Source organism: Musca domestica, unplaced genomic scaffold, assembly GCF_030504385.1.
Source record: "Musca domestica strain aabys unplaced genomic scaffold, Musca_domestica.polishedcontigs.V.1.1 4, whole genome shotgun sequence".
Classification (NCBI taxonomy): Eukaryota; Metazoa; Arthropoda; class Insecta; order Diptera; family Muscidae; genus Musca; species Musca domestica.
This window is the reverse complement of record NW_026712328.1, coordinates 4,035,524-4,059,277: the sequence shown is the minus strand read 5'-3', so window position 1 is coordinate 4,059,277 and position 23,754 is coordinate 4,035,524. Positions and strand designations below refer to the sequence as shown.

At 32.4% G+C, this 23,754-nt stretch overlaps 1 protein-coding gene across 3 annotated transcripts in view; it reads left to right on the top strand.

Annotated features, from left to right (window-relative positions):
* Positions 1 to 1,104: 1,104 nt before the first annotated feature.
* The window catches only part of LOC131804155 (homeobox protein Nkx-2.5), a 576,057-nt gene continuing 553,407 nt past the window's right edge, over positions 1,105 to 23,754 (top strand). For 2 of the 3 annotated variants that reach the window (XM_059126614.1, XM_059126611.1), the window contains exon 1: positions 1,105 to 1,416. The gene's annotated coding sequence lies outside the window, so the exon portion shown is untranslated. Of the gene's footprint in view, positions 1,452 to 23,754 lie in introns of all 3 variants that reach the window. The other variant, XM_059126613.1, reaches the window with a different exon arrangement.

The window sequence follows — 23,754 nt, the reverse complement described above, 5'->3', positions numbered from 1 at the left end:
ACGAATTATCAAATCTACCTCCTTACGTCAAATATTCACACAGGTCTTTACACGAATACTGAAAATTCTAACTATTTTGCTCCACTATGCTGGTATACCAAATCTAGTATAATATAGTACTTTTCATATACTATATACTTGGCATTTCCAACGTCACTTCCTTATATAAAAGCCACATACTCACAGCGACTCAAGTACCACAAATCATTAATCCTGTTTCCTACACTTCATGCCAAATTTATCATTTTTCATATAGTACTTATTTCAAAACTTTACTACAATTTATTAAAATTCTTAAAGTAAGAACTTTTACAAAAAAAAAACCTCTATTTAAATCCTACCAAAATATAATTGTTATTGCCGGTTCTATTTCCAACTATATTCTGTTCCCTTTTAGTGCACGTATAGTACAATTTCACTTGTTAGAGTATAAAGTAGTATTCTTAAAAAACTCTCATATCGTAATTTAAAGTAATGGTAAAAAATTTAATTAAAACTATTACAAATATTGTTTTACTAACTGTGGAAGATTTTATTTAACAATATTTTTAATATAAGTAGTTACCAAATATATTGTAACAATGATTTTATGGATATGATCGAATCCAAGTGATGACTAGGCGCAACTATTATAAAGGTTTCGTGGAAATAACACTTGATGTGTCTACATGACCGACAATTAACAAAAAAATATATATTCTTAAATGTGGCTTACAGGAAACGTTTCCATTGACACCAGCAACTGTGATTTGTAGTTTATTGTAGCAAACGAATAGTGGAAATTCGCATGTGAAAATTTCAGCAAATCACATACTAGCACACAATAGCTTTTAACCAATCACAAGCAAATATAAATAAGCTGCCAATCAAAATATTCAACCCTCGCATGCAGCCACAATTTAGAAGCTATCTCAGGCTGAACACACATTTTCGTCTGCTAGAATGAGAGCACTGTGATGATTATTATTTTGATTGGTGGTTGAACTGTGCCAATGAAAGTCGACGACAGATCAGAAACTTCAAAACACATAAACATATTTTAAAAGGGACAACTTGTTCGAGGGCTATCCAGAAGCCATATGATAAGCACTCGTTAGTACTGTTCAGGCCTCTTATTTCATTTGACGGAATAGTGTCGAGTGGTTTTTCATAATAAATTCACTGATGTGGGTTTTCTGTGAGAGTGTTTAAACGCAAGAAGGAAAAACTAAAAATATTTTGTTTGAACATTGTTCTTTAATTACAAAACTCTCTCGATACCCGTGTTCTAAAAATATTTATCTGATGTATAACCAACCTTCCTACCAGACTAAATTTCATACTGTAGTAACCACTACACTACCATTTTAGACAAAGGCAAATTTACAAGTTTTGGTGCATTTATACAGTAAAATTTGATTATAATAACATTTTTCTGTAAAATAAGTTTGTTCAAACTTCAAATATGTAAAGTTAGCAATTTATAATCTTTGCATTCTTATGTACGCTTTATCGAATATTTATTTAAGGTTGTTTTTTTGTTAAAATGGTTAACTCATCGAAATTGAACGTAGACTTTCATAATTGACATAAAATCACCGTTCTATATTAATATATGCACCAACCACGCTACACATGTCCAATCATGGTAGAAGAATACAGGTAGTCGCATTGAAGCAGCAGCTGGGACAAGTCAAACTGATTTTGGAATTGAAAATGTTGAATGAAAAATTATTGAAATTTGTAAAAATTGTGGAAAAATTCATAACAACCTCCGATGTGCATGCTATGACCAAGTACTTTCAAGAAACTACTAGCTATACATTTTTTACGATATCATAAAAGGGAAAAGCGGTTATCGTAGTAAAAACTTTTAAATTCTTGCAGCGGATCAATAGAGAACAATGTTATATATATATATATATATATATATATATATATATATATATATATATATATATATATATATATATATATATATATATATATATATATATATATATATATATATATATATATATAGAGAGAGAGAGAGTTAAAACCCTAAATAATAATATACACATATATTTTAAAGTATACATTAACTGTTTATAAAAGGCCCATGTAAGATGGTTCTCTACCCCCAAAGTAGCATAAACACAGATTTAAAGTCAAATCGATTCTAAAATATAATCAAAACCCTCGAAATAGGTAAAATCAGAAGGTACTTTTATATGAGCCCTACTCCGAAACATTGACATTGAAAATTTTCCGCGAAGAGGTCTTTTACCAGAAGCTACATGCCAAATAAGGACAAAATCAATTGAAAATTTTACTGTTTATGGTTACTTTTAAGGGTTCGGAAGAATTTTCCGAGTATATGAACCCTTTTCGTACTATTTTTTTCAATTCACTCCACTATTTTGTATTGTCCGCAGATATCACTGAACACATATCTTCATGATTTTGGCAAATAATAGGATTTTAGATAAATCGAAAACTAAACACAGATTTAAAGTCAAATCGATTCTAAAATATAATCAAAACCCTCGAAATAGGTAAAATCAGAAGGTACTTTTATATGAGCCCTACTCCGAAACATTGACATTGAAAATTTTCCGCGAAGAGGTCTTTTACCAGAAGCTACATGCCAAATAAGGACAAAATCAATTGAAAATTTTACTGTTTATGGTTACTTTTAAGGGTTCGGAAGAATTTTCCGAGTATATGAATCCTTTTCGTACTATTTTTTTCAATTCACTCCACTATTTTGTATTGTCCGCAGATATCACTGAACACATATCTTCATGATTTTGGCAAATAATAGGATTTTAGATAAATCGAAAACTTTTTCTTTGCATAAAAAACTAAATCGGGGTAGGACCGGTCTCAACTGATTCAATTACCAACGAACAACAATTGGTTTATATATATTATAAAAAGGAGGCGTGATCAGTTCCTCAGCCTTAGAATTGGAGGGAAAGTCTGCAGTATGTCGTGGAATAATTTTAAAACCGATATCTTCATTATGTGGTAAATATAAGGATTTTAGATAAATCGAAATAGTGGGCGTAAAAGTAGACGTGGTCAATATTTTTTCTTTAAAAACCTAACTCGGGGTATGGTGAAAGTTTGTACAAAAAATTATGCAAATTATGTTTGTACAATAAAATAGAATATAGATAGATTAAATACTAAAGTAGCATACATACAATTTATTTGAATAGGTCGGATGCATTTGTTTTCTAATTTTTGTCATTATACACCTAGCTTCAATAAAACATGGGAGAATACTGCCCAGTTACGTAGAGCTAGTAATCAGTGTTGACATAATAGTTGATAGTGGGTCCAGAAATGAGTAACATATATTGAAATTTTCGAGCTTTTTCAAATCTTCCTCGATGGATGTTAAATACGCAGCAGTTGCAGAATATACGTTTATCTTTAGTTGCACTTGGTCTTCTATAATTTGGGCTTCAGTGTTTCAAAATAATCATATTTACAACAAAACAATAGAGGAAACTTTTTCATGAACAATCGAATTTTGTTGTGAAAAAATGTCGAAATCGTTTGAACCTTTCAAACAAACGTAAAATTCGTTTAACTGAAAAAAATGTACACCGAATATGATAATTTAAGCACTAATTCTTTGTCGTGTATTCGGGGTTTTTTCTAACTATATTGATACTACATACCATATTTCCACCAATGGCGTCAGTACATTTTCCGATAGGGAAAATGAGAGATGAATGAGGACTACCTATTTTTTTTTTTCAAACAAACGAGATTGTAAACACCTTGTTTTGAAGTAATTTACATTACATAGTTAAAAGCTGTATTTCGTTTTAAAACATTGTGTAATGTTTTTTTTTAACCAGTGCTCATTGTGAGGACTAAAATAAGTCCCCAAAGCATAGACATTTCTCTATATATACCAACATTGCCATTTTTCCCGTACATAGCCCGAGCTCCAATAGCTTTCCTTATATATAGCATTTTCAAATTAGATGAAACCTTTTGCAATTGAAATTAAACCTTTTGCAACGGAAATGAAACGTTTTTCAGTGTGAAATAAAAACTTTTGCAATGGAAATGAAACTTTTTGCTATGAAATTAAACCTTTTACAACCGAAATTAAACTTTTGGATTTATGGAAAGGTGCATAACAAAATTGTAATAACATATTGTTATTTTTTGATTTCATATAAAATATTTCCACATTATCAATTTTCTTAATACTTAACTCTAACGAAATTGAAACAAATTTTGATCCTTATTACTATAAATTTAATGGGCAGGACTGAAATACGAAATTTTACTTAATTATAATAATTTATAGCTATATATCAAACTGTTAATCTAACCTAATAACGGATTTCCGCTTCGCAGCTTGTTTGATTTGTATACCCTCCGCCATACATTGAATGGAGGGTATATTAAGTTCGTCATTCCGTTTCTAACTTATCGAAATAATAATATCTTTATCAGCATAAATAATTTAGCCCTGTCCGTCCGTCTGTTGTGATCACGCTAGAGTCAAAACGAATTACGGTAGGAAGTTAAAACTTTGCACAGATCAGTCTTTTGTGTGCAGACAGGTTAAGTTCGAATTTGGCCTATATCGGTGCACGATATCAAATAGTCCCCATATAACGGTACCCCACGTTATTGGGTATTTTGATGATTTTAGCCACATTTTTCAGTGTAATTCTCTTAAAATCCACACAAGGAGTTCTGAGTACTCAACCCCCTGAAAGAGAATTGTCTATATAGGGCCCATATAACTGTATCTTCCGGTATTCTGTATTTTGATGATGTTAGCCACATTTTCCAATGGCATAGTTTTAAATTCAACACAAGATGTTCTCTGCGAATACTTTACCCCCTAAAAGGGAATTTTCTTTGTAGGTCCACGATATTGTATAGCCCCACGATTTTCGGCATGTTGATTATGTTAGCCCCATTTTTCAATGAAATAGTCTGCAAATCCACACAAAGAGTTCTCTCTGAGTACTTTACCCCTGGAAGAGAATTGCCTATATAGGTCTACGTTTTAGTATAGCACCCATATAACGCTACCCCGATATATTCGGTATTTCCAGGATTTTCGTAACATTATTCACCGGAATTGCGTCAAATTTCGTATGTGAAGTTCGTAATGGGTACTTCAATCTACGTCTTAGTATAGTACCCCGATTTTGGTATTTTGATGATGTTAGCCACATTTTTCAATGGAATAGTCTGAAAATCCACACAACGAGTTCTCTCTGAGTACATTACCCCTGGAAGAGAATTGCCTATATAGGTCTACGTTTTAGTATAGCACCCATATAACGCTGCCCCGAGATATTCGGTATTTCCGGGATTTTCGCAAAATTATTTACCGGAATTACATCAAATTTCGTATGTAAAGTTCATAATGGGTACATAAATCTATGCCGGAAAATTGCCTATGCAGGTCCACGTCTTAGTATAGTCCTCTCTTTATTCGGTATTTTGATTCTATTAGATACATTATTCACCGGAATTGTTTCGAATTTCGTACTTAAAGTTCGGAATCGGTACAACAGCATATGATTATCCAGCGATAAGAAATAAGAAATTTTATTTGAACGATATTTTCCGACAGAATTTGTTTTCCTTTCTAATGGTGGAGTGTATTAAAATTTCGAGCCGGCCGAACTTAGCTTCTTTTGTACTATATATACTGTATAGTTTTTTAGCGTTAACAAGATTTAATATGGAAATATTTTATATGAAATCAATAAAGAACAATTTTTTATTACAATAATTGAAAAACCATGAAATAATATTGGTAAACATAGACATTAAGAATCAAAAAAGTTCCTCTTTAAGTATAAATTAGCAATAATTTGTTGATTTAATTTAAAATTTGCTACAAATAAAAATGTTTTGCTAGGTTTTTTTTTCTATAAAGTAAAAAATTTCAAATGCAAAAGGATTAATTTCCGCAGCAAAATGTTTCATTTCCGCTGCAAAAGGTTTCATTTCCACTGCAAAAGGTTTTATTTCAATTGCAAAAAGTTTCATTTAATTGAAAATGCTATACATCGTTGCCCGTTTTGTATATCTCTTACGTAATGCTGTATTCTAAAATTCGTATTTCTCAAATGGTGTTAAACTGAATGAGCCCTACTTTTACATTTAAGCTTTAACTACTGACATAACCCCTGTATAAGATTATCATTCAATTTATGGGGTTCAGAAGAATCATGGAGGATAGAAATCTTTCAACAAAGGTGATTGCCATATGAAAGTAGTATGTCCACGTTTTGATACAAGGCCTATATGGCTAGGCCGGTCGATTTAGGCGCTATGTAAATCCATATCTGTGTTGAATTAATGCCACAACCTGATATGTCGCTTTATATGTTGACTTAGGCGGCTAGGCTGATGAGAATAATATTTAATAGAATTTGAATAGGATTAATTAATTATTAGTATAAACATCGTTTAATATACAATTTCACGCCAGTGCCATGTAGAGAATATTTCCGTGATAAAGAAAAATAAGACGGTGCGAAAACATTTTTCGCTGCAATGAAAATTTGAAATCACATTTGTTAAGGGTGAGATAAAAAACTGCAACAAAGTCAAGCGCCATAGTTTTACATTTTTTTTAATTTCTTTAATCTTGGAGGATAGCAATCCTTCAACAAAGGTCCCCTGATTGCCATATAAAAGTAGTATGTCCACGTTTTTATATAAGGCCTATAGCTGGGTCTGGCGATTTAGACATTATGTAAATCCATATCTGCGTCGAATTAATGCCACAACTTTATATGTCGCTTTATATGTTGGCTTAGGCCGCTAGGCTGAAACGGTGCGAAAACATTTTTCGCAGCAATGAAAATTTGAAATCACATTTGAGATAAAGAAACTGCAACAAAATCAAACGCAATAATTTTTACATCTTTTTTAAAAATATTATTGAATGAAAGCAGAAATAATCGAATTGGTCACCTTTGGCACGAATTCTGGCCTTTAAACAGCCAATGAAACCGTCACACGCTGCCCGAATGTTGCTCTTCCGTATTTTGGCCCATTTCCGGCGAAGCGCTTGCTTGAGGTGATCGACACTTTGGTATTTTTTTAGTGCCAATCTGATTGGTATCGGGTGATTTGGTGGCAATTGTCCGCTGAAAATGAAGCGAGGAACCTCATTTTGTAATCATTCTTGGCTTGCGCGTGCTGAGTCCTGCTGGAATGTCCAAGGTCTGTAGCCAAAATGTTTGCGTGTCCAAGGCTTTAATACACCTTCCAGAATATTTTCGCGATAATATTCGGCATTTATTCTGATGCCAATAGGACGGTGCACATTTTCAGCTGCCCTCTGTGGCAAGTAAACACTATCATTTTGTTTGTTTACAAACTGCTGGAAAACCAATGTTTTCTCATCGGAGAAAACCAAATTCGACAGTTTACCACTTTCGGTCAAGCGAAGCAACTCTTTTGAGGCTATTGTCTTTCTGTTGCGGTGTAAGTTCTTGCACTTTTTGAAATTTCAATGGCTTAAACCCGAGCTCATGTTTCAATATTTGCCGAACGGAATATTGCGATATGTTCATAATATAAAGGAATCATACTATCATGCTTGAATTCCATCACGAATCACCTTTTTTCTGGAAAATTCTTTTGTACACTTGTAAACAATATAATGAGCTGTCACTGGAATAATTTTAACAGCTGTCGGATGAGTGGCTTTGAACCTGGAGCTGACAAATAAATATTTTAGAAAAATATGTATGCATTTTAAATTTAATAGTCTAAAATCCAAAAAAATTATTTATGAGAAAAATAATTGTTTTGTTCACTTATTTTGGGCATATAACCCTGACACTAGCATTACTCTTGGTTTTGAAAGATCTTGTCTCCAATGAAATATACTGTGAACGTTTCTTAATAATAAGCAGGTATATCATTCATACAACATTTATGTACTGTTAATTTTTGCATTAATAAACCATTTGCAACGGAAATGAAACGTTTTGGAGAGGAAATAAAGCCTCTTGCAGTGTAAAATAAACCTTTTCCATTCAACAGCTTACACAACAAAACTGGTCTCCGAGTATCTCCATAATGGATCTTCCGTTAAAAGGTAAAGAAGCTAAGAATCCTTTATTAGGTAACCTTTATTTATATGAAAATATTTTATATAAAATTAATAAAGAACAATTTCTTATTACATTAATTGAAAAATTAAGGAACATTATTAGTACATATAGATATTAATAATCAATAATAATTCCTCTTTAACTATATATAGCATATTGAAATTAAATGAAACCTATGCACCGGAAATGAAACCTATTAAAATTAAACCTTTTGCAGAAGAAATGCAATTATTGGCAACCTAATGAAACTTTTTGCAAATAAAATGAAACTTTTCGATTTATAAAAGGGAACATAACAAAAAATGTTATTTTTTAGAAGGATTACAATTAAATCAACTAATTATTGTTAATATATGGTTAATGAGGAGTTTTTATTTATTATTAATATCTATATTTAATAATATTATTTTGTAATTTTTCAATTATAGTTATAGCAAACTAATAATCCTAGTAGAGAGCTTCTTTGATTCTTAACAGCATTATAATGAAGAAAACAGGAACCACATGTTATTACAATTAATGAAAAATTAAGAAATAATATTAGTAAATATAGATATTAATAAACAATAAAAATTGATCTTTATCATATTAGCAATAATTAGTTGATTTAATTTTAAACTTTAAAAATAAAAATGTGTATGCTACTAGCGTGTCGTGATAAAATATTGTGTGGGTCTCTAAATTAGGGACGGATTTGAACTTTCTTTATCTAATCACAAACGAAAGCAAAAATACAACGTCTGTGTATTTAAAATCCCTGTACCCGACATTCCAACCAACAACATTAACAAACAGATTAATATGAACATATATTGAGAGAAGAGATTTTCAGTTGAATTGATGAGTATATATATATATATATTTTTTTTTCTTTTTTTTTTGCATCAATTCCTGCGCAAATAGCATGTGACCGTTTGAGGCACAACCAACACTCAATTGTATTATCGGAGTTTGTGGGTTTACTACAATTATCACACGAGCAGAACATTTTAGATATGTTAAAATTTAAAAACAGTAAAGAAAACAAAAAAATATTAATCAGTAATAAAATATTTTATACTATAGACTTAATATCAATGCCGCGTAATTTTCAAATCATTGCAAAAAGGATAGAAAAACAGAAAAAAACAAAAGCTAATTCTAAATGGAATAGGGAAATACTTCTTGTTAGACAAAAAATATTTACAAGAAGATTATTTTGTAAGGAACACAACTTAAACACCAATAAGTACTTTACGAAATATGTATACTTATCAAGAGATTAATTTATATTTAAGCACAATTATCTTAAAATAACCACAAATTAAAATAATTTTTTGTTTTATGTCTTCATTTTATGCTTTTTTCCTTTTTTATTCATCGACGTAAAGCTAATATATGTCATTGTTGTATGCCAACAAATAAGTCAAATTTATGTATTAATATAACATTTGATTAATATGTATTTACTGAAAATCATTATCTTAACATCCTCCCCTTCTGCACAAACTACAATTTACAATTTCATTAATGGTGTTTCGCAAGTGGCTGGAGGATCTCGATCGTTTCCGTGAAATATATTCCAAACCCCATTGCTGCTGTCAAGGTATTGGTGCTTCATCATAGCCTTGCCTTCTTAAAAATGGACTTTTAATTCTGAAATTATATTTAAAATTGCAGAAGCTATATTTATCTTTTAGGCTCTTGAATTCAATAAAACACAGAACAGCACACGCAACACATTAAAGGGAAACAAGTAAAAAAACTGTAAGTTCGGCCGGGCCGAACTTTAAATACGCTTCACCATTTCGAACGAATTTGGCAATTCTCCAAAATAATAAAATCCGTTAGAACTAACGAAGACGTGGACCTGCACAGAAAATTTTCTGTCTTAGGCTGTAGTATCCATTACGAACTTTAAATACCAAATTTGAAACAATTCCGGTGAATAAATTCGCTAAAATCATCAAAATACCGAATATCGGGAGGTACCGTTATATGGGGGCTATACAAAAAAATGGACCTACAAGACCCATTGTCAATACCAAAAGTCCTGCATACATAACATACATTTGAGCAAAATTTTATCAATCTACTTCAATTCGTTCGGAAGCTAGAGTTATTTCCACGGACGGATAGACGGGCGGACTTGGCTAGACATAGAATTTTATGCTGATCAAGAATGTATATACTTTGTGGGGTCTAAAATGTGTATTTCGAGGTGTTACAAACGGAATGACAAACTTAATATACCCTGCATACTATGGTGGAGGGTATAAAAATGTACACACTAGATTCATTAGATTTGTATATTAAATGGTCAGTTTCAGAACTGCAAGAATGTAAAAGTTTTTACTACGATAACCGATTTTCTCTTTAAGATATCATAGAAAAATGGAAAACTAGTAGATTTTTGTAGGTTCTGTAACAGACCAAAAGTAATAAAGGTTTCGCGTAGAAGAGTGTTGCAAGTAATATTGACTAGACTTAATTATTTGTATTGGTGTAATAGGTAGTATGAACTTTAATTTGGTAAGAACTATATCTTTCTTACTTTAATAAAATATACATCTTGCAGCAGGCTTTGTTGAAAAATATTTATCAACTGTTGTCGATTGTGTTCTTTTCATGTTCTTATTAATTTTATTTTTACACTAAAAACTGTCGTAAATGAAGGAAATTGGGTCGTTTCTACCATGCATACAAAGTTTCTCAATTCCACCACAATTCTACCACATTGTAATATCTAGATTATCGAATATAATTTTAGATATAAATATAATTTTGGGTGAATTATTTTCATAATATATATATATATATATATATATATATATATATATATATATATATATATATATATTTAAATAAATTAAGATTTTAAAATTTAAAAAAAATATTTTTGTTATGGTTGTTAACATAACATAAAGATCATTGGCAATCCAGAACATAGCAGAGCCACTTACGAAACTCTTGCGAGAGATGGGGGATTAATATCTAAAACAGAATCAAGCAAGAGGAAAATAAAAATGGACAGTGAAGCGAAACAAGCTATTGACAATTTGAAATATGCCCTTATATCGCAGGAAGTCATTTTGTCATATCCCGATTTCCAGAAAGAATTCCATTTGACGACAGATGCATCCAATGTTGCCATTGGAGCTGCATTAAGCCAGGGTGACAGATCTATTTCCTTCATTTCAAAAACACTAACAACAGCAGAAGAGAGTTATGCTGTAAATGAAAAAGAGATGCTAGCTATAATCTGGGCTTTAACCCATTTAAGAAACTATCTATATAGATCAGCTAAGGTCATAATTTACACTGACCATCAACCGCTAACTTATGTATTGAGCAATAAAAACAACAACGCGAAAATGAAAAGATGGAAAGCAATACTGGAAGAATACAATTATGAAATGCAATATAAAGCAGGTAAAAGTAATGTTGTGGCTGATGCACTTTCTAGACCCCCTGGAACGAATATTAACTCTTTAACGGGAACAGTGCATAGTAGCAACAGCTCACCAGAAAAACTTATTCCTAGTGTTGAAGTGCTAATAAATGCATTTAAAAATCAAATTTTTCTTGAAATCAAGGACACCCCAAATTACAATTTCCAAATAATTTTTCCAGGATATCATAGACATTCGATATCGGAACCAGAATATGATACTGAAAGACTTATTTCAATTTTAAAGAGATACCTTAACCCATCGGTCTTTAATTGCATTAAAACTCCAGAGTTTATTATGGGAAAAATTCAAGAAATTTATCTACATCATTTTGTAAATTTTAAAATTCGTTTTACTCAACTTTTTGTAGAAGATATTTTGTCGGAATCTGATCAAGAAACGATTATCATAGAAACTCATAATCATGCGCATAGAAATGCTGTAGAAAATAAAATGCAAATATTGGAAAAAGCATATTTTCCCAGTATGTTTTCTAAAATTAAAAGAATATTAAAATTGTGCTCCACATGCAAGAAAAATAAATACGACAGGCATCCAAGTCAACCAAGACTGAATGCCACACCAATACCAAACTGCCCAGGTCATGTTATTCATATTGATATTTTCTCAACAGATAGAAAATTAGTTTTGACGGCCATAGATAAGTTCTCGAAATACGCTCAAACCAAGATTCTCCAAGAAAAATCAATAGAGGATATTAGGAGACCTTTGAGAGATATTCTGTTTTTCTATGGAGTTCCCAAAACGGTTGTCGTGGACAGCGAAAAATCATTGAATTCTGCAACCATACTTTTTATGATGAAAGATGAATTGGGAATTGAGGTGTTTACAACTCCACCATACAAAAGTGAAACCAATGGCCAAATCGAAAGATTTCACTCAATATTGGCCGAACTTTTGAGATGTCTCAGAAGGAATGTATTTGTAGGAGCTTTTGCAACGATCCGTAAACGAATATAACCACTCAATACATTCGACAATCGGTAAGAACCCAGTATATATGTTTTTCGGGGGACTGTGGATTTTTCCCCAGGAAGCTATGAAAGAACAAGGGAAAATAATATCAAGATGCTGAAAAGGAAACAGGAAAAGGATTTGAACTATCACAACAAAGATAAAGACGAAATCAAACAATACATACCCGGACAGGAGATTTTTGTCAGAGTTAACAAGAGACTTGGAAAAAAATTATCCGAAAAATTCAAACGAGAGCTAGCAAAGGAAAACAGACATTCAACTGTAGTGACCGAAAGTGGGAGGGTCGTTCATAAGAAACATATTAAGAACTAAATTTTATTACATTTATTTACAGATTTTTTCTGCTGCTTGGTTACTCTAAAGGAGAGTTCCAGATAATGGATTACTCTAACTCTAGACTAGAAGTGATCAATAAATTCTCTCTAAATTATTAGAGAGTCAAGATATGGAAGAAAAAATGTTAGATTTTAAGTAAAAGTTGAAAATTATTAAAGATGAACTGTCTAATATAGAATATGCCATTCATTGGGCCAAATCAAACATTGTAAATTCATTCATTTTTTCTAATACAGATGTAACCATTTTAAGAGATATTTTTTATAATGATAACATACCATTTGCTAATATGGATGAGCTATTCAATTTTTCAAAAGTTAAAGTCACTTCAAATAGTAATGAAATAATTTATATTGTCACAATTTTCATTATTAGTTGTAGGAAAATTAACAATATAAATTATTTCATTACTATTTGAAGTGACTTTAACTTTTGAAAAATTGAATAGCTCATCCATATTAGCAAATGGTATGTTATCATTATAAAAAATATCTCTTAAAATGGTTACATCTGTATTAGAAAAAATGAATGAATTTACAATGTTTGATTTGGCCCAATGAATGGCATATTCTATATTAGACAGTTCATCTTTAATAATTTTCAACTTTTACTTAAAATCTAACATTTTTTCTTCCATATCTTGACTCTCTAATAATTTAGAGAGAATTTATTGATCACTTCTAGTCTAGAGTTAGAGTAATCCATTATCTGGAACTCTCCTTTAGAGTAACCAAGCAGCAGAAAAAATCTGTAAATAAATGTAATAAAATTTAGTTCTTAATATGTTTCTTATGAACGACCCTCCCACTTTCGGTCACTACAGTTGAATGTCTGTTTTCCTTTGCTAGCTCTCGTTTGAATTTTTCGGATAATTTTTTTCCAAGTCTCTTGTTAACTCTGACAAAAATCTCCTGTCCGGGTATGTATTGTTTGATTTCGTCTTTATCTTTGTTGTGATAGTTCAAATCCTTTTCCTGTTTCCTTTTCAGCATCTTGATATTATTTTCCCTTGTTCTTTCATAGCTTCCTGGGGAAAAATCCACAGTCCCCCGAAAAACATATATACTGGGTTCTTACCGATTGTCGAATGTATTGAGTGGTTATATTCGTTTACGGATCGTTGCAAAAGCTCCTACAAATACATTCCTCCTTGAGACATCTCAAAAGTTCGGCCAATATTGAGTGAAATCTTTCGATTTGGCCATTGGCTTCACTTTTGTATGGTGGAGTTGTAAACACCTCAATTCCCAATTCATCTTTCATCATAAAAAGTATGGTTGCAGAAGTCAATGATTTTTCGCTGTCCACGACAACCGTTTTGGGAACTCCATAGAAAAACAGAATATCTCTCAAAGGTCTCCTAATATCCTCTATTGATTTTTCTTGGAGAATCTTGGTTTGAGCGTATTTCGAGAACTTATCTATGGCCGTCAAAACTAATTTTCTATCTGTTGAGAAAATATCAATATGAATAACATGACCTGGGCAGTTTGGTATTGGTGTGGCATTCAGTCTTGGTTGACTTGGATGCCTGTCGTATTTATTTTTCTTGCATGTGGAGCACAATTTTAATATTCTTTTAATTTTAGAAAACATACTGGGAAAATATGCTTTTTCCAATATTTGCATTTTATTTTCTACAGCATTTCTATGCGCATGATTATGAGTTTCTATGATAATCGTTTCTTGATCAGATTCCGACAAAATATCTTCTACAAAAAGTTGAGTAAAACGAATTTTAAAATTTACAAAATGATGTAGATAAATTTCTTGAATTTTTCCCATAATAAACTCTGAAGTTTTAATGCAATTAAAGACCGATGGGTTAAGGTATCTCTTTAAAATTGAAATAAGTCTTTCAGTATCATATTCTGGTTCCGATATCGAATGTCTATGATATCCTGGAAAAATTATTTGGAAATTGTAATTTGGGGTGTCCTTGATTTCAAGAAAAATTTGATTTTTAAATGCATTTATTAGCACTTCAACACTAGGAATAAGTTTTTCTGGTGAGCTGTTGCTACTATGCACTGTTCCCGTTAAAGAGTTAATATTCGTTCCAGGGGGTCTAGAAAGTGCATCAGCCACAACATTACTTTTACCTGCTTTATATTGCATTTCATAATTGTATTCTTCCAGTATTGCTTTCCATCTTTTCATTTTCGCGTTGTTGTTTTTATTGCTCAATACATAAGTTAGCGGTTGATGGTCAGTGTAAATTATGACCTTAGCTGATCCATATAGATAGTTTCTTAAATGGGTTAAAGCCCAGATTATAGCTAGCATCTCTTTTTCATTTACCGCATAACTCTCTTCTGCTGTTGTTAGTGTTTTTGAAATGAAGGAAATAGGTCTGTCACCCTGGCTTAATGCAGCTCCAATGGCAACATTGGATGCATCTGTCGTCAAATGGAATTCTTTCTGGAAATCGGGATATGACAAAATGACTTCCTGCGATATAAGGGCATATTTCAAATTGTCAATAGCTTGTTTCGCTTCACTGTCCATTTTTATTTTCCTCTTGCTTGATTCTGTTTTAGATATTAATCCCCCATCTCTCGTAAGAGTTTCGTAAGTGGCTCTGCTATGTTTGCATATCCTTTTATGAATCTTCGGTAGCATCCTGAAAGACCAAGAAAATATCGAAGTTCCTTTACATTATTAGGATAAGGGAAATCCACGACAGCCTGAACTTTCTTTGGGTTAGCTTTTATACCGTTATGTGATACAATAAACCCAAGGAATTCCACTTCTTCTTTGAAAAACTCGCATTTATCGAGTTGTACTTTCATACTTGCACTATTAAGTGATTCAAAAATGGCTTCTAGATCCTTAAAATGTGAATATTCGTCTTTGCTAAAGATAATAATATCATCGATATAAACAAAGCATCTCTTACCTATGTGTTCCCTTAACATGTCGTCTAAAGCACGTTGGAATATCGATGGCGCGTTTTTAAGTCCGAACGGTAACCTCAAGAATTCGTATTTTCCATTATTTACAGAAAATGCAGTTTTTTCTACATCTTCCATCCTAAGGGGTATTTGGTGAAACACTCTTTAAGTCGATAACTGTAAAATATTTATTTCCTCCTAAATGAGAAAGAGAAAGTCATTTATCTCGGGAATTTGATACCTATCTGCGATAGTTACTGTATTAAGTTTTCTAAAGTCCACAACAACTCTATACTTGTCTTTACCGGATGCATCTTGTTTTTTTGGGACAATCCAAATTGGTGAATTATAGGGAGAACGAGATGGTCGGTGAATGAGAAAAGAAAACCAACCGAATGGTTTGGCTGTAGATTCAATTCTAATTTTATTATGAAAATATTTTTCTTAAGTACTACTGAAACTAATCTAACTTAACCTAGTCGCAGCCACACAATTATTCTTATCTATTCTATTATTGAATGGAGAACATTGCGGGGCTACTTGTCATTTCGTTCAAGTGGTCTTGCACATCTTCTGAGTGCATCGATATCTGTGCGTGTGGGTTATAACCTTTATTATCTCTCACATTATCGCATGCGTCAGCGCACAAGATCACAGAATTCTTTACATGTGATATTTTATGGCGGCTGGGAAATATGTAATTTTAGAACATTTATTTTTTATTGCTTCAGTTTCCCAGCGCCTCAATCGCACTCAAAAGTATGTACAAAGTATTTTGTACAGTCGGATTATTTGATCTTTTAGTAGCTTAGCTATTTCTTCGTCAACAATAAGGAGTATTGTATTGTTGCCATTGGGTAGAGGTAATTTTTTTGAATAAACAGGGTTTTTAGTTGCTGTTCTTATCTCGCCAAATAAACTCTTGTGGCGATTGACTATGTTCTCCAATAACTTCTTCTTATATTCCGAAAGATGGTTTGTCCTAATTTCGATATTGTTTATGTTTAGTTTTGTAGAAACTGTACATGTTGTAACAATAGTTTGTGTGTTGAATGTTCTTCTTCAAATTCTATTCTTATTATGTAAATTAGTTAAATAAAGAAAACACTTAAGATGCATGTGTTTTCCATATGCTATGTTTATGGTCGGTAATAAATAATGTATAAATGTCACGGCCATAAATAGAAGATAAGAAAGGGTCGATCACAAATTAGGTACGTTTCATTTTCTCCCGCAACGTAATGTGTGCGTTAACGCACAGCGTGCATTAGTAAATAAAATGCATGTGTATATGTATGAGATGTAAGCGTTAGTGTTAAGAATATGTTGTAAATAAATTAAGATCCCTTCCAGCCACGGAACGAGAAAGATCATCTCGCGGCGTTTTCTTTTTCTTTCGTTAGTTACATCGCTTTGTGATGAGGTTAGGAGTCGACCTCATCATTTGGTGACCCCGACGTGATAGTATCGCGTGTAGTTAGTGAAGTTATTCGATAGGCTATATTTTCAGTGTCCGAGAAAATATTAGTTTATGCGAAATAAATGACGTGATAGGCACGCATTTTCGTAGTAGCGAAGTGTGTTAGGCTTATTTGTTGTAGCGGCGTAAAAGGTGCACTGTTGAAGCAAAGATAGTGTTAGATCTTTTAGTTGTGTAAAAGGAAGCATGATAGGTAGCAGTGAAAGATTCTGTCGATCTATCTCTCCATATACTAAGGCAATAGACGTGTAGTAAAAAGTGATTAGTTTATTTGTTTATTTTTTGAGGGCACATATATTTCGTCAATATGAATTTTGTAGACTTCATTCAACATCAAAGGATGTTGGGCGAGTATATTGTGTCACTTTATTTAGAAATGGAAAAAATTGCTCTGTGTGGTATAACTGAGGAAGCTAGGGAAAAATGTACCAAATTAGGTAGTTCCTTTACAGAAGCAAGAAAGGAATATTTAGATAACGAGAGGGAACTCCGTCGTATGAAAAAATTTACATACTCGGATTGTATAGATGCCTTGGGAGTGCGGTATGCGACTAAAGATATCGAGAGAGTTCTAAATGGCATAGGTGTTTTTGTTTCCTTAGAAATTCCACGTTTAGATATCGATTATTTAGCTGAGGTGAACAGCTTAAGTTCATCGGAACAGTGTGGGGAAAATGCCTTACTGTTCCATTCACAGCCGCCAGATATTGGGATAACGGTAAACTTTATCGATGCAGCATTTGATTTTTGGGAGGAGGTTAGAAGAGGTATTTTCTCAAGAATAGAAAACATCGATAAGAACTTTCAAACCTTATCGTCACAATACGTGCGGTATTTAAATGCATTTGGAAAACAGGATGACTACACAAGTCATTACCATTTTCTTAGAATTTGTTACCGTATAGTGAGAAGTGGGAACAATACAAGAATAGCACCTAATAAGGTGAACATGACGTATGTTGATAATGTTTCAAGTAGTTTAGGGACTCATCAAATGGTAATTGAGGACTTAGATGCTATCGAAAGAAAAAATGAAAACGTTCGCCTTGATGTTCCGCGAGTCGAAGGAAAAATAACGCGCAAAATTAAAATTGAAGAAGGGCTGCCAACAAGGAATATGCAGGAACACAAAAATCCTGTATTTGCTCCTACTGACGAAGAAGAAAGTGAAACCTCGGCCAAGCATTGTATTAGCGATGGACATAAAGACAAGATTGATAATTTCCGTCTGGAACGCCCGGGATGGTTCAGAAGTCGTGGAGAACATAACAACATGGGTATGAGTAAACGACGTATCCATGCAGAAGATGTGTCATTGAATCATGGCAAGGATTTAAAAATATCCCAGGTAACTGGTCATCGCTGGCGGAGAGATCCAGACTTCAAGTGGTTGGTGGATGTCATGGGTGCAATTACCTAGTTTCAAGTAGCATACTTCGGGGTTTATTATTACGTTAGAAATGAATTATAAAATAATATATAACTTTATCACAGTTTTATTCAATTCTAAATATTAATAAAATGATGTTTATTTTATATAATTTTTAAAAAAATTAGAATTGATCGATCTATGTTTGTTAAAAGATTAGGATCTTTTCAGGCCGGGAGTTTTGTAGAAACTGTACATGTTGTAACAATAGTTTGTGTGTTGAATGTTTTTCTTTAAATTCTATTCTTATTATGTAAATTAGTTAAATAAAGAAAACACTTAAGATGCATGTGTTTTCCATATGCTATGTTTATGGTCGGTAATAAATAATGTAATAAATGTCACGGCCATAAATAGAAGGTAAGAAAGGGTCGATCACAAATTAGGTACGTTTCATTTTCTCCCGCAACGTAATGTGTGCGTTAACGCACAGCGTGCATTAGTAAATAAAATGCATGTGTAAATGTATGAGATGTAAGCGTTAGTGTTAAGAATATGTTGTAAATAAATTAAGTTCCCTTCCAGCCACGGAACGAGAAAGATCATCTCGCGGCGTTTTCTTTTTCTTTCGTTAGTTACATCGCTTTGTGATGAGGTTAGGAGTCGACCTCATCAGTTTACGCTCTGAGAAATGTACTGTTTAATTGGGAATTTTTCTACCTCCCTTAACGGTGAAATAATCCTCGGCTGTATGAATCACAGCTGAGAATTCTTTTAAACTATCGTTTCCTAATTTTGCATCAAATGTTTCTAATTCTGGTAGAAGAAAAAATTTTGGGAGTATCATCAAACAATTTTATAAATTTATGCTGTGTTATTTCGATGTCACCCTTAATGGACTTTGCTTTAAAATTTCTTTCGTTTTGTTTCGGACTTTTTATAAATTTTGGGTTAATGTAATTTTTATTGCTGCCAGTGTCTAGTAATATTTTTAATTTTTTGTCGTTCCCCATTTTTGCTTCGAAATATGGTAATGAGGAACAGTTTAATCTAAAAAATTAACAGCAAGCTGAACATCATCAGTTTCTTCTTCTTTCTTTTCGAGCGTTGTTACTTCCTCAGGAATTTGATGAAAGTAATCAGCATCGTATTCAAAATCCACGTTCTGGTTATGATGGCTCATATTACCATCTTCCGGCCGATAGTAATCGTAAAAGGTTTCCTTCGGCATACAATCAGCATTTATATGGAAATTTCGCTGAAATTTACTCGCTGGAATTTGAAAAGATGTTGCTGGTCTTTTTACTGCTAAATTGTTAGGTGGTCTGTTTATGTAATCGACCTGGCGGGTTTGGATTGAATTATCTACGTCCATGGGCTCTGACCGCTGATTTTGAAGATTATTTGTGAAAGCTGAATACCTTCTAAAGTTTTCAGGAACGTTTCGGTTGTGATTGAAACTAATATTACTATTGAGATTTGGATTAACGTTAGGACAAGAGATTGGGTTGTGGTTTAAATTTTGATTGCGACTAAAAGTCGGATTAAAATGCAAATGATTGTTTGGGTTAGGTTAAAGTTTGGGATCATATTACGTCTAGGTGGAAGAGGTGGTGGTCTCAAGGACGGTGTTCCACCAACATAGGCAAGTTCGGGATAAAATACTCTCCCATTTGTAAAAGTCGCCGCACCGATCTTATCCTTTTGTACATTATTTCTGATGGATTGTCCATGGGTATAATTTCTCCTAAATGTCATATTGTCCAACTTTAGACAAATATGTAATGCTTGTGACAAGGATGTTAGTTCGCGTACGTTTAATAATTTCGGCAAATCTCCATTCAAACCCCTTACAAACGTATCTAATGCTTTTTCCCTGTAGGTGTTTGTTATGGCGTGAAGGCTACTTTCTTCCAGATCTAGGGAAGAGACTTTGTCAAGTAATAGAGAAAGGTGCTGGTAAACGGCTTGATAAAATTCTGTTATACTCCTATTACCTTGACACAATGTACCAGATGATGACAGTGTCCCAGCGTTCCAATGTCCCTTTTGTCCAAATAATGCACTGAAAGACCCTTTATAATGCGTGACCAATCTAGTGGTGTCCGATACGACTCTAAGGCGCTATCTGCATCACCTACGATTTTAGTGCGAATTGTATGAAGAATTGCGTAGTATCTTCCAGTTCCCTTTACCGAGTCATAGAGCTTCAAAACTCTTTCTACGAACTTTCACCAAGAGTTAAACTCTCCCGGCTTACCAGAAAACTCTCTCAAGGACCTAACTAAGTCGGGAACCTTATCTAATTCTTCTAACCTTGCAGTGACTGTCCCTATGGGGTGAACAGCTCCCTCGTCAGCCAAATGATCAGACGATATCTGCAAAGCTTCTTTTATCATTAGAGATATCTGTTCCATTTGTAATGTGGTAAAACCCGTTGATGATCCTGTTGTTTGTACCGTTGGTTGGGACATTGTCAGTGTTCTATTTAGTCTGTCCGTAAGATTATTGATCGTTTCGTCAGGCATTGTAATAAAAGGACAATCAGTTTTAAGGAATAAGTTCCAGGAAGCAAAACAATGAATATTTAAGTGTTACAAAAACTTTGTGTGATAAAAAAATCTTAATTCTTTCTACTTCTTTAAATTTAAGCAAAATAACAACTTATTATTATGATCTTAAGCTAATATCTGGGACATAGCTGGATATTTGTTGATTTCTGAGCGATTCCGATGTTGTTCTGTTTTCTTCTCGTTGACTGTTCAATCATTTTTGCTTCTCAGTGTTTTTTTTTTTTTTTAGTTGTTTGTTTATTTTTTTCTTTATGTTTTTTTTTCATTAACAGTTATTAATTTTTTTGTATTTCTTTTATTTATTTTAGCTATATTGTTAACATAAATGTTCACTATTTGGTTATCTTTTCTTTATATTTTTTTTCTTATAATTTCTTTTTTTTGAATTGTTTCTTTATTTTTTTCTTTGAATTTAATTTATTGTTTTCGTTTATTTTTTTCTTATCTTTTTTATATTATTAATCACACTCGAATATTTACTATTTCCTTTTTTTATACCCTTTACCATACTATGGAGGGTATATTAACTTTGTCATTCCGTTTGTAACTCCTCGAAATACTCATGTCAGACCCAACAAAGTATATATATTCTTGATCAGCGTAAAATTCTAAGTCGATTTAGCGATGTCCTTCTGTCTGTCCGTCTGTCTGTCTGTCTGTCTGTCTGTCCGTCTGTCTGTCTGTCCGTCTGTCTGTTGTAATCACGCTATCTTTCGAATGAATTGAGATAGATGGCTAAAATTTTGCACACATGTTTATTTTTCCAGTAGGCAGGTTAAGTTCGTAAATGGGCCATGTAGGTCCACGTTTTCATGTAGCTCTCATATAACGGTAACCCCCCTATATTCGGTATTTTGATGATTTTAGCGCCGTTATTCACCGGAATTGTTTCAAATTTGGTATTGGAAGTTCCAAATGGATACTACACCCTAAGATAGAAAATTTTCTGTGCAGGTCCACGTCTTCGTATAGCCCACATATAACGGCACCTCGCTATGTTCGGTATTTTGATAATTTTAGCGACATTATTAACCGGAATTGTTTAAAATTTGGTATTTGAAGTTCGTTATGGGAACTACAGTTTGTGAAAGAAAATTGTCGGTGCGGGTCCAGTTTCGAATTTGAATATGGTCATGGCTTATGACAAACAATGCATATGTATGTCCACGTCGTATAGACCCCAATATAACGGCTATATTCGGTATTTTTAAAATTGGAACAGAATTTTTTAAGGATTTTATTTTTTGAAAATTTCCAAATTCGTTGCAAATGGTGGAGGGTATTAAATTTATTGTTTTCGTTTATTTTTTAATCATTTATTTTGTTATATATATATATATATATATATATATATTTTCAAAAACCTTCTAACTATATATTCATCCTTATCAAGATAAAGTCTTGTGATTGGTTTAAAAATTCATGTTGAATTCAATAGGACAATTTATTCACATTATAACTAAACTGGGTTATTCTTATCTTAATGTATTTCAAATATATTTCTAAATGCATAGAGTTAGAAAGATATTCCTAATCTTACAAGAATTTAAACTTAAATTATAGATTTTTCGTCCTTTATGGGGTAAATCATATTCTGGCTATAGTAATAAGAAATATAACCAATGAGAATTGAGATTTATTTTAAGGGAAACAAAAAATTCAATGTTGGGAGATCAATGGCAGAGTGAACTCTCAACACGTCTATCGAAATAACGATAATTTAAGATTTAAATTATACCTCTTCAAAATTTGATACTTCACAACAACCAATACAACACATTCATCAAAAATGTTCTCAATCGCTGACCATACTCTCCTGTATTGTTGAAGACCTTCAAAATTTCCATAAAATTATATGTATGTTGTTGGTTGTGATAAGGCTATCTCATGAGAAAAAAATTTAATGTTACTCACTACAAAATAAAAATTATGGCAAAAAAAAAAAATAGAAAAGAAACGTTGTGTGAAATTGAAAAATGAAGCGGTTTATTGCAATGGAAATTATAAATTAGACATGGGACGAACACAAAAATTAATCATTAAATCCATGTTATGCGGGGATAAAGGAAATTATATGTTATACTTATTTAATATTGTTTTGTAAGTGGCACTAAGATATTTGGGCAAATACGATGATAATTTAAGTCAATATGATCGCTAGGAAATCTCATAATTCTCAAAAAATGAAGTCGTTTTGACGTATCAAAAATCACTCTAAAGTGCTTGCTCGTCATTAATTTTTGAGACATAAAGTGAATTCTGATCATAATGCTAAATAAACGTTACATTTAAAGCAGATTCCACATAGCTATATATACTAAAAACGATGTATTATCGTTATTTAAAAATTTCCAGCAGTTTAGAATTCAAAGCTCCGAGGAATCGGGGTAATGATCAGAAAATTTTTTCTGGTTCTTTTTAAATTTTACTTCGCAAAAAGTTCAACAAATCTATCTGTCAGCGGGTTTATTTGCAGTAAGGATTCTGGTTCACATAACTTGAACTGATAAAGTAGATATTAGCATGAATATATTCATGTACGTCTTCCAGGGTAGAGAATAGGGATAGTTGTCCCCCAG